At 43.2% G+C, this 11,775-nt stretch overlaps 1 pseudogene across 1 annotated transcript; it reads right to left on the bottom strand.

The window, feature by feature from the left end:
* Window positions 1–309: 309 nt before the first annotated feature.
* Window positions 310–11,167, bottom strand: LOC309640145 (cyclin-dependent kinase 2-associated protein 2 pseudogene; annotated as a pseudogene). The gene has a single exon. The product of its transcript is annotated as a cyclin-dependent kinase 2-associated protein 2 pseudogene (transcript).
* Between the last annotated feature and the right edge of the window lie 608 nt (window positions 11,168–11,775).

Genomic DNA, 11,775 nt, shown 5'->3' with positions numbered 1-11,775 from the left:
GGTGCCTCCCTCTCCCCAAAGCCAAGTAAGGCAGTCTCCAAGAGAATCGTGAGTAAATACTGATGGTGGCTCTGAGAAAGGGAGACTGGTGGGGTACATGCTGGGCTGCAGACCTCAAGTTCTCCTCTGGTGCAGCCACAGGAATGGGGCCTTGAAAGCTATTGAGAGAACGTGCTAGGAAACAAGAAGTATGGCATGCTTTCCTTTCTATGTTCTAATGCCTGCAAAGGCAAGAGGAGAAAAGAGTGTTGACTTGATGCATATGACCTGGAGTCTTGGCGGGGGTGGGGGGGGGGGGCGCCGGGGGAGGCATATTTGAGTACAGAGTCTAGTGTTCACTTAGAGGTTTCTGAAGGCAGTTTGTCTAGGTCCAGAGCTCCAGTCAGCAGGGCTGCCGTATGCCTGGAAATTAGATGCTGCAGCCCTACCCCATCTCAAGTCTCTGTGGACTTGAGGAAGTCTCTGTGGAAGAGGACTCCAGCAGTAGAGAACTCTCACAGTTCCATGTGAAACAACATGGAAGTTAGAAGGACAGGGGCCACGGAGCCATTCAAGATAACCACTGGACCAAGTGATGAGAAGCCCAACATGAACAAGGGGTTGGAGATGTTTATTAATGCTCAAGCCCAAGATACGACTGCCTTCTGGGTGGAGGGAGGCGTTCTCAGTGATAGAAGGGGCCAGGGAGAAGTTGAACACACATGAACACACACACACATGTTCACACATACACCTCCTGCACGCAGGCTGACCCATGAACTGAGAGCACCAACATCAGAAAGGACCAGACTGAAGGAGGGCTAGACCAGGACCCCTTCCTGTACCACATGCTCCAGTACATCTGTTCCCTCCCTGCTGACCATGCCACAATGGAGGCTTCTGGTGTCTAAAGAAAGGAGTCCAAAGAGAGGAGGCAGGAGGCAAGTACGTGAAGAGCGGACTGCCAACCTCCAAGCCATCAAGTGGAAGACACAACAGTGTGTGGGGGGAGAGGGTTGGGGTGGGGTAGGATACAAGATTTGAGTCTGATTTGAGACTGAAGTATCAAAATAAATAGGACTGAGTCTTAAATAACAAAATGGACTGTTCTCATAACCAAAAGGGACAGGAAAGTTAGAGGAGCTGGCCAAGTTGCTGTTAAGGGAATTACTTCTCAGCAGGAAAGGTGGGTCAACATAGCCTAGTTGAAGGGGCTGTTATTGGATACGTATAAAACAGTTTCATTTGTATACCCAGAACATGTTGAGACGCCCTAATAAATTTGTTCCATAAGATAAACACTTTGGACAGAATTTTAATGTTTTCTTATTTCTAATGCTTTTCTTCTAAGGGATTCTGAAGGCAACATGCCAATATTTTCCCCGTTCTGCAAATTAGCACACAGAGAGAGTGGTGTTGGTTATCAAAGGGACTCTGAATCTATCTACAGCCTTCTGTCTTCTACTCATATCATGAGGCAGCTGACTCCCTCTCAGACCCAAATGTGATCCACTTCTAATTGGGAACAGAACTTTTCAATGCTTGAGCCCAAAACAAATTAAAAAGTAGGGGCTGAGGAGGAGGGGAAGGAGATGGGAAAAGTTTTGCTTTTCCCCTAATTTGAGAATCTGTGATTTCTCACTGGTTTTTATCAGTACCAAGATTTTTTTTGTTTTGTTTTGTTTTGTGGTTCTTTTCATGTCTCTTTTCTTTTTTTTTTTTTTTTAATTTTCACAGTTCTCTATTCAAGACTAAATTTGTCTGTTTTAAAAAGTCCATCTGGCTTTTGTGTTATGGAAGCCCACACAAGCCTGCACCAACCGTTCTAGAAGCAACAAAGAGTTATCAAAAGGACCGAGTTTCAAATGAAGGGACAGCAAGCTAATTAAGGGATGAGTTTCTTAATAAGGAAAAAAGCACAGTGGAGAGTTGAATGATGCCAAAACACATGAAAGTTTCAAGACTAAAACTGTGAGAAAAAAAAAAAGCAGAAATGAGTTGGCCAATTTTTCAGGCCCCACTCAAAATAAATACATCTATTCCCATTTGTATCAACAGATGAATGTAAATATCACTCAAATAATCTCAAACTAACATTAACATTATACTGAAATATAAATAATTCTGAATATAAAGACAAGTTCAAGACATACCAAAATATAAATATAATAAAACTAGAAATAACATTACATTATATTTATTGTTAAGAGAATGTCACTGATTTTCTTCAGAAACTTTATTTTTCTGCCTCAACCATACTTAGATTTCCCTCTTACATATTATTCTGGACAGTTTAATTTTCTTTTAACAATGAATGACTAATGTCCTATAAAAGAAAACTTTTGCAAGGAAATCATTTTGTTCAAATGATTCCAGTACAAATGAAATGCAGTTTTTGGCTTTATTTTTAATATTTCATATCAATGTTAATGGACAAGGAAAGAGAAATCACCCAGGATAGATCAATATTTTCCCATTTATTGAAAAGCTTGTAGATTTAAAATGTATATTCCTGCCATATTTGCATGATCTGGGGTGGGAGGAGTGGTTTGAAGAGGTTTGAAAGCTCTTTCAATTTTGCCTCAAATGTGTTTAGGAAGCTGCTTTATCGCTATACCTCAGTTCACTCCTCAGAACAAGAAAACTGTTCATAACCACAGCAAACCCTGCATGCCTCTAGGAAATGAATTAAGAATCCATTTGTGAGATGTTTCTTTGAATTTCATAAAGAAATGGCATGTTATAATTGCGTGATACCCCAAAGTGAAATCAGGGTGTGGTTATGTTGGAGCATTTCTTTGGTTGAATTAAAGATAAACAAGCAGCCCCTTCACAATCTCTCACTTTTCTGAAAGTAGATTTCCTCAAGAGAAAATCAAATTGTTGCAAATTATAGAAATAGAGAGAAGACAGAGAGATGGATGGAGAATTCTGAGGAGGGCAATAGACCAGCCAAGCTCAGAAAGCTCAGTTACCATCCTGTTAAAATATAACCCACAAAATGTTACACCATAGCATCCTTCACAGCCATCTGCTTCTGCCATTATCTTTGATTCCCACAAACAGATTTCAAAAGTTGAATCTGGCCCTCAGTGAGTTTAGGAACATTTAGCAGGATTTTCTGGATGGGATCAGAAAAGCCACTAATTAACTCAGCATTCCTGGCTTCAGAGACAATCTACCTCTCATCCTTTCAATTAAGGCACAGCATGGTCTTATAATTCCTTGTGCCTTTTCACATCCTCCAAAGGACCTAGAATAGAATTTGAATATGTATATTATGCATTCCTATCCATTTCTCTGCATCTCCATTTCCACCCCTCCCCCCAGGCCTAACCACCATCATGTCATTGTTCCACATCTGGATTATTGCAGTAGCCACCTACTGGTTTCCTGTCCTCCACTCTAGGTTGCCTCCAATCTCTTCTCCACAGGCAGAGTGAACTTTGTCAAAAGTAAATCAGAGCAGGCACTCCCCTTTTAAAACCTTCCAGTGACGTTACATTGCATTCTGGGGGAAAAAAAAAATCCCAACTCAATGTAATAGCTGCTAAAGCATTATATGTCAGTTAGCTATTGCTGCATAACAAATTACCCCAAACTTAGTGGCATAAAATAGCAACAATTTCTGTTGTGTCAATGGGATTTTGCTGATATCGGCCAGGTATGCCTGGGCTCATGGATGTATCTGTGAGTTGGCTGGGGTTCTGCTTCACGTAGCTCTCATTCTCCTACATGAAGACTCTGTGCTAATAAGCCAGATGTTAGTGAAGTTTTTTGTTGTTGTTGTTTGTTTTTTAGTTTTAATTTGCAGCCAAACACAGTCTGGGAGTGGGCCTGATTAGGCAGAGCATGTACTATACCTAGGGCCCACAGCACTTTCAGGAGTCCACAAAATTATTTTCATTTTACTTTAAAATCAGAAGAAAAAAATGAATATGATAAAAATAAATATTCAATAATGAGTCCATTAGTATTTTTGTCTTATACCAACACAGTTATAAAATATCATTTTGAATCATTTTTTCATAGATGATGTAGCCCTTGAAGGTAAAAGGGCCTAGGGTCACAAAAGCCATAATGCAAACTTGCATAATCCTAACTAATGAAGCTAGAACCCTAGAAAACTGATTATTGGTCCTGTTTTTTTCACTTCTGTAAGCCATGGAGATTTATGAAATTTTAATTTCATCCTTAAAAGAACAGGGAGTTAACTGGTGAGAGTTTCATCTAACCTCTCTGGAAAGTGGGTACCTCAAACACTGGGGCATTTCTCCCTGCATTCGTTAGCCTGCTCTACCCTAGCGCACTTGGATGTTTTCCTCTATCTAGGAGACACAATTTTTAATGAATATCATCCCACGATTGGTCTATTACTCTGAGGTGTTCATCATCAACTCATGACCATGAGTTGCTAATACAACACAGTTATGTGGAGAATTACTTTAGGCCTTTACCAAGAGCAGTGGAAGACTCTTTCCTGCAAGAGTTTATGCTATTTTCCAGGCAGAGTGTTTCCTCATTTTATTTACATAGAAGTCCTCTTTACATTTTGTTTACATGGAGGACGCAATCACATTGTCAGTGCTCTTAGGTTTACAGAAATCTAATGCTGGCAGAACAACATGAGACTCAGAGGAGACATAAAAATGGAAGTTACCATTTGAAAAAGTGAGGCAAAACTATCTTTCACCTTTCAAGATAATTAGATTCAGTTTAAAAGAACTTTCCTTATCTGGCATAGTCTTGTCCTTCCCACAAGAATAAATATGCTTAGTCACCATATATATATATTTCGTTATTCCATCCTTTTTTAAAGAAGCTGTGCAAGTTTTTAGATCACTGCATAGAGTATATTCCAAAGTTCATTTGTCTTGTGAAACTATGAATTAGCTTTGCAATTTTAAAATTATTTTGACATAATTCTTTATTTTTTAATAGATAGTTCATTTCCTGTTTCCATGTGTCTCTTAATGATTATGTGAGAGCTTGGATTACTTTTCCTCTCTGGTCCCCAAACCACAAATGGGAAAAACTGCAATCCTGCAAGGGCCACGTAAGCTACCTAAATATTTTCACAGATTCTGTGATTTCTTTTTTTGATGAACTGGGAGAGAACGTTTCATGGCATTTTTACCCTTCCGGAATGTAGAATTCATTTAATATCTTCTCTGTTTACACATATTTCTTGGTATTCAGTATTCCTAATACCCACAGGGCTCCATAAAAATATGGCTTTTCAAGCCCTCCTCTTTCGGGGACTCCACAGGTCTTGTGGCCCATGAATTGAAGAAAACACTCCCTCTTCCTCAGCTCTCAGTTTGAATTATTGTGCTTAAAATTCCTAAGCTTGAGCCAGTCACCTATTCCTCCCTTTCATTACACTTCTGAAGGTGATACTTAGACACATCCTCAAACAATGTGGAGAGACACTTGGGAACGCCCTCTGTAGCATCCTGGGCAGGAAGCACAGGGGGCCGGCCTGGGCCAACTCATCCAGGAGTCACCTGGAGAACAAGCTTGTGCTGAGCAAGGTGGCCACTCCCTCTCAGCTGTCTCCCTTTCTCACTTCTAGGAGGGGATCCCTGATTTCCCTTGTGGGACTAAGGCAGTGATTCTCAAAGGCTGGTCCCTGTACCAGCAGCATCAATATCACCTGAGAACCTGTTAGAAATGTAAATTATTGAGCCCCACCTCAGACCTCCTGAACTGGAAACCCTGGAGTTGGTACCCAGTCACCTGTGTTTTAACAACCCTTCCCGGTGATGACGAGTCTCATGTTTGAGAACCACTGGGCTAAGACCTGGTTTTTATTGAAACTAAAAGTTAAACACACGACCTATTTACTTAGCACCTCCAGAGGCTTTTTGAAATCCGTGCTTCCTGGTCCCGATTAGATCGCTCTGCTTTAGGTGCTCACCGCAGCCTCTGCCCTTCCAGGTCACAGGCAGTGTTGGCAAAGGGCCACTGGAAGAAGTGTGCAGAGTCTGTTTTTGACAGCGTCTCCTAGTTCCTTTCAGCACTTCTATCCTTTACATTTCTATCTGTGTCACAGTCACACCAACTGTTGTTCCCTGGATCTTTTAATCCCCTCCCACTCTAAGATTTCAGGTGGTAAAGGCTGAAATTGCTACTCTTTCCAAGACAACTTGAATTTTAATGCAATATCTTAAAGACCTAACAACCATCATTATCATCTGCATCGGTCAGGATACCTCGGTTATATTACACTGACAAACAACCCCCTAATCTCAGGGGTTTACAGCCATGAAGGGTTATAACCGCTCCCACCGGATGTCCAGCGTGAATCAGTGGCGGAAAGGAAAACCTGCTGATTGAGGTGAACTGCAGGGGGGAACCCAGTTGGCAGCAACTAGAATCTGACCCGTGAATGTGGCAGAGGGAAAGGGTGTGGCAAAGCGCAGACTGGCCCACCAGGCTCTGTCCGGAAGTGACAGTGACATGGCTTTCCTTCCCATGTCATTGGCCAAACCTGCTAACGTGGCCACGCCTGACCTCAGCGGAACACTGGAGTTTCGTCACGCCCCAGGGAGAAGAAATGGCTATTGCTGAACTGTGATATCATCTTAGCCCATCAACCAAAGGACAGACCACCAATACAGAATTTCAAACTCCGTGGTGGATAATGAGACAACCTCTGAGTGCACCTGCTGGGTGGGTCCGGGGTGGAGGGGGCTCCCCTGGCGGAGGCTGCTTCTTGATGGTCCTCAAGCACAGTCATGGGGACTGTTGCCCAGAGGAAAAAGGAAACTGACTTGGATGGCGTGCCACCAGAGGGCTGGCAACTGTGCCACACCTTCTCCATTCATATCCTCACCTAATCCTCCTCTCAGCTGGAGAGAAAGGAACTAACCTTCTACAGACAGAAAAAGCCAAGGCCCAAAGCAATTTGAAACTTGCCCCTAGGGACACGGGATGTGGTAGAACTGGGATTCTGACTTCACGGGCGCCCACAACACTAGATCTGCTATCAGAGAGATGAAGGCTGGAGGAAAGACAGCTCTCTCTCACGTGGCAAAGCAAAGCAGTGACTCCTCCACGGAGCCCAGTGTTTCTGGGACAGAATCAGCCTCTAGTAGTGGGAGCGGAATCACCCTCAGGCCAGTGCGATCACTGCTGTCAAAGTGAAACTGTTTCCCCCACTATGGTTACACATTTTCAGGATTTTAATCAAAGGAGCAGTTCTTCAAATAAATGTAGGGAAAACTGTATTATTTTTATTTAATGAATATCAAATTTTTTTTTCCAAATTATCTTTTATTTAGACAAAAAGGGCATATTTAGCAAAAGACGCACTGAGAAAAGAGTCGCCGTGGCCCAGGAGACAGGGCTGGGAGGCGACAGGCCTTCTGAGGCCCTGCTGGGGAGAAGGGGTCTGGGAAAAGCGGTGAGAAGTCCTGGGTAAGTGCTGAGTGGCGGGGGCCCCAGAAAGGGGAAAGCTCCAGTTGGATCAACACTCTTGGCAGGTCGTGGGTGGTATTTGCAGTGACCTCGCTGCTAACTCCTTTGGGATTTTCCAGTTAGTGCTGCCGACTGGAGTGAGAGCCGCCCACTGGTTCCTGGAGGGCACCCACCAAGGGACACAGGACAGGAAGCCCAGGATGGGAAGTGCAACGCGGGGTGAAGGCCAGGGAGAAGCAGGTGCTCTGCAGTGGCCCGGAAAGGGCCAGATGCTGAGGCAGAGTCGAGCCCTGTTGCGTGCGGGCGTGCCGCTCTGTCTCTGCCAGGCACTCTCTGCCTAGGGCCCGGGCACGGACGATGCCTCTCTTCAGGTGCTCCATGGCGCTCGTGCTGCCAGCATAGGTCAGACGGGCCGGATCTCTTTGCCCAGCTCCTCTATGACCGACAGCAGGTCGGTGTAAGTGCTCTGGGAGCCCTGGGCGCCAGGTGGTTTCACTGCCTGCACGTAGCCCATGGAGGGCGGTCCACAGTCGTTAAACAGTGGTCTGAAAGGGGCAGCGGCTCTGGCACACTTCCGGCTGTAGGGACCGGGGTGCCGGGCCCAGGGGTGCTGCTGGGGGCGGGGGCGATGGGTTTGTAGAACATCCCCAACTCCTGGGTGCCGCAGAAATCTAGAGTGTCCCTAGATGAATGAAATAAATAAACTAGTTTAATGAAACGAAAAAACTCCACCATTTTAGTAAAGAATACTTCATATCTTCTTTGCAGGAAGCTCTCTGGTTTACATCATTAATGGTGTATGGAAACAAAATCTCTGGCTACATTTCAACTTCTAAACCATTGAACAATAAGCACCAATAATGCACATCAGAAGGTATCACTGGTGGAGAAACTAAGAGGGAAAAAATCCGGGAAGCAGGAGAACAGAAAGCCTCCTGCAAAGTGGGTAACAAGCAGATAACTTTTGTCAACGCTGGCTCCAAAAGTGCTTACCTCACTCAGAAAGGGCACCGGAGCCCTCGATGCAAACACATCATGAAATTATGTCGATGCGACGCTGCACTCAGCAGCTCTATCAGCAGGGCTCCAGCTGACTTCAAACGCCTCCCAAGAACACAATGAACTAATAACCACGAGTGCTGTCCAGGGTCAACCCTGAAACACCCCAGGACACAAACACTCAAAGCCCAAGAAGGATGTGATCTTTCAAAGAGTTTTGCAGAGGTCCAAGCCCTTCTAAGTGAATGCACGCCATAGGGACTAGATATCGGTTGTCCTGTAATCCCCAAACTGTCACGATTATAAAACAGGCAGTCTCCAAGAAATTCGTTGGCATTTATTATCAAACCCATTAGAGGTACTTTGGGAAAAGAAGAGATCTCACTAGCTGAGGACAAATGCCATGATAATATAGCATGGGGGTATCAGCAAACAACCATTTGTTTTCCTTCCAATCCCCGGGAGTGACTTGGGTTAAAATAATATAAACTTGGAGGCACTCATGTATATGGAACTAGCATAAGTTAATCTCTAGGCCAACTGCCTGTAATATAGTCACTTGCTGTCTAAATTCTATTGAAATGATAAAAGCCAGCCTAACTTTAATTACTAGGGTATCTTTCTGTGTTTTCAATAAGATACATACATAAATCCTGAAATTCAACAAATAATAAAGCAAAAACAGCTAGATGCACATATAGTTTTAGGGACTTCTTGGAACTGGCTGATGATCCTCTCATTAGCCTGTTAAAATCCACCAGCTCATCCTATAATTTTCCCTTTACTGTGCTTTAAACTCTCTCTTTATTCCAGCGATGGTGCTGAACACATTCATATATCACAATATATCATCTCTCCATGTTTTCCAGATGGTATTTGATAAAAGGGAAACAAAAGAAAGAGCAAAGAAAAATAGATGTTTTCTACTTTGGTTCTTGAAACAGTTTTTCCCTTGGTAGAGAAAAATATGAACCCGCCCACCCAAGGCTAATGAAAAAGCTCAAGAAATATGGTTCATCTAGAAGTGACACCCACTGGACCCAGAGGTTCAGGCCACTCACTCTTTGGTCTTCAGCCAAGCTCTACAAACCAAGGGCGAAGATTTCCTTAACTCAGGTGTAAGTTATTACTAGTTTGGGCTGGAAGGAAATTGGCAATGGTTTAGGTGAGTGGTTTGGGGGTAACAAGACTCATCCCAGTATTTGCCCCCGACCTTGATCACCAAGTTCAAGGAGAAAGACATCCACAGTTACGGTAATTTCGATTTTTTTAAGTCAGCATTTATAGACTCAAAGACCTTTAATAAATAAAATTACCAATTTCAAGTGCATCAGAAAAATATTCTAATGGGTCACTTGAGAAGTAAAAATACCAAGTTAGACTATGACTTTTCCAAAGCTACCTATAAGGATTTGATTTTTGTACAGCAGATAACCCTGCGAGGATGTTTGTTTTTCTTTCAAGACATTTAAATATAAATACTTATGTCTTATAGGTCTTTTGTGAAGAAAAACAGACCAAACTTCAAAGAAATAAATTACATGGATGGTAAGGAAGATCAAATCATTTTGAAGAAGGAATAACTCTTGTACATAATCAATTTCTCTCATTTCCAATGGTCATTGCCATTTTGTCTAATTCACCCCCTGGAAATAAGTTGGGGCTGCTTATAAGCTATAACGGACTGCAAATATGAGCGCCTATCTACTCTGCATTCACTCGCAGGGCTTGTCCTGATGGCCAGGGAGGAGAATCTCATGGGACCTCAGGAATATTTACTCTGAGCATCACCTGGCCATGCCCTCCAACAAGGACACCTGGTCTTATCGATTGCAATCCCTTCGCCCAAAAATGTCATTTATCGTCTCAAAAAAATGCCCAAAGAGGGGTGCAGGTGTCCCTATTCCGGTGAAACCATCTGCTACTGCAGTCAGGTAAAGGGAGCAGTGACTGGGGCTCCCCAGCTTTGCCTGAACCCTTTTCTCCAAACCTTCAGCCTGAGCCCCGCCAGCACGTTGCTCGGCTCAGCCTTCCTAAGAGACACCATGGAATGTGAAACCTGAATTCACATTTCTCTGCATCATGAACGAGCTGCACAACTTAGATGAGCTACTAGGACAAGTTGAGCCTAGATTTCGTCATCTGAAAAATGGGATAATAATTCATACCTTATAGGTTCTTCCGAACACTAAATGGGATAACATTTGTGAAAACACAAAGCAAGAAGTACCTGGCATATGTCTGACGTGCAACAAATTCAACTTTCTTTCTTTTAGTCAATGATACATAGTTTTCCAACTGTCCCCAGCTCTCTCTCTTACTGTCCTAATCTCTTTCAGGTTCTTCTAAAAAGTGTTCACAAGCAACTGCTAGCATCATATGGTATCAGAGCTGGAAGGGTCCTCAGACATCATGCAGTCTTGCTGGGATTTTTGCTATGCTTTTGCCCCACCCATACATCTCCTTCAGGCAGTGTCAAAACCGCTCCTCTAAATGCTGATACAACATGTGCCTCTATCGCTTCATAATCTGAATAACCTCAAACATTAGCCGAGGCAAAGGAGCATGGACCTTCAGCACAACCTTCCCATGTGGTTTCTTAGAGGGGAGCTATTATTTATTGAATACCTACTATGTGCCAGGCACTCAACCTTTGTTATCCTGTTAACCGTCACACCTTTTTAAGAAAGGTTGCGTACCTTCTGTTGTTTTGGTATATCTTGTACCTGTGGGAACACAGATGTCACGTGCTCAGTTAGTGACAGAGCCACATGCATTGGAGAGCATGGAACCCTTATCAGGAACCAAACCATTCATTGTGTGGAAAACAAATTCTGAACTTTGCTAACCCTGAACAGAATACAAAGGTACAGAGGAATAAACAAAAATATGTGAGACTTGAGAGAGAACATTTGCAGAATTGAATCCAGATTGGTTTGTACGAAGGGCATATGCCAGGTGCTGAGCTACTCTTAATGGATTCGAATCAGTTCTCTTATTACTATGTGGTGGGGAGGAAAAGATGAAATGCTTTTTGAAAGCCCTTTGAAAAGGAAAAGGTTTATAAAATGCACCGATTCATTAATTTATTGAAGAGATCTCTAGATTGGGAATCAGAGAGACCTAAGGCTTAGTGTCAGTTTTGCCTCTCACTAGCTGTGTGACCTTGGTCGTGCACTAAATTCTGTGGTCCTCAATTTCCCCAACAGAAAAATTAAGGGTCCCTTAGCAGTTTGTAAAATTTTGTCCCAGTTACTCATGTCATTGTATTCTCCAACCATTCCCTGCTGCCACAAAGAGTTGGGGGTGACTGAAAGCCAGAGCTGAGGTTTGTTCCCTCGGCATTGTTCCAAGGAAGCTCTAAATTTGCACATT

Source organism: Balaenoptera physalus (assembly GCF_965194825.1).
Source record: "Balaenoptera physalus genome assembly, chromosome: 12".
In the NCBI taxonomy this organism is placed as follows: Eukaryota; Metazoa; Chordata; class Mammalia; order Artiodactyla; family Balaenopteridae; genus Balaenoptera; species Balaenoptera physalus.
This window is presented reverse-complemented; position numbering and strand designations above follow the sequence as displayed.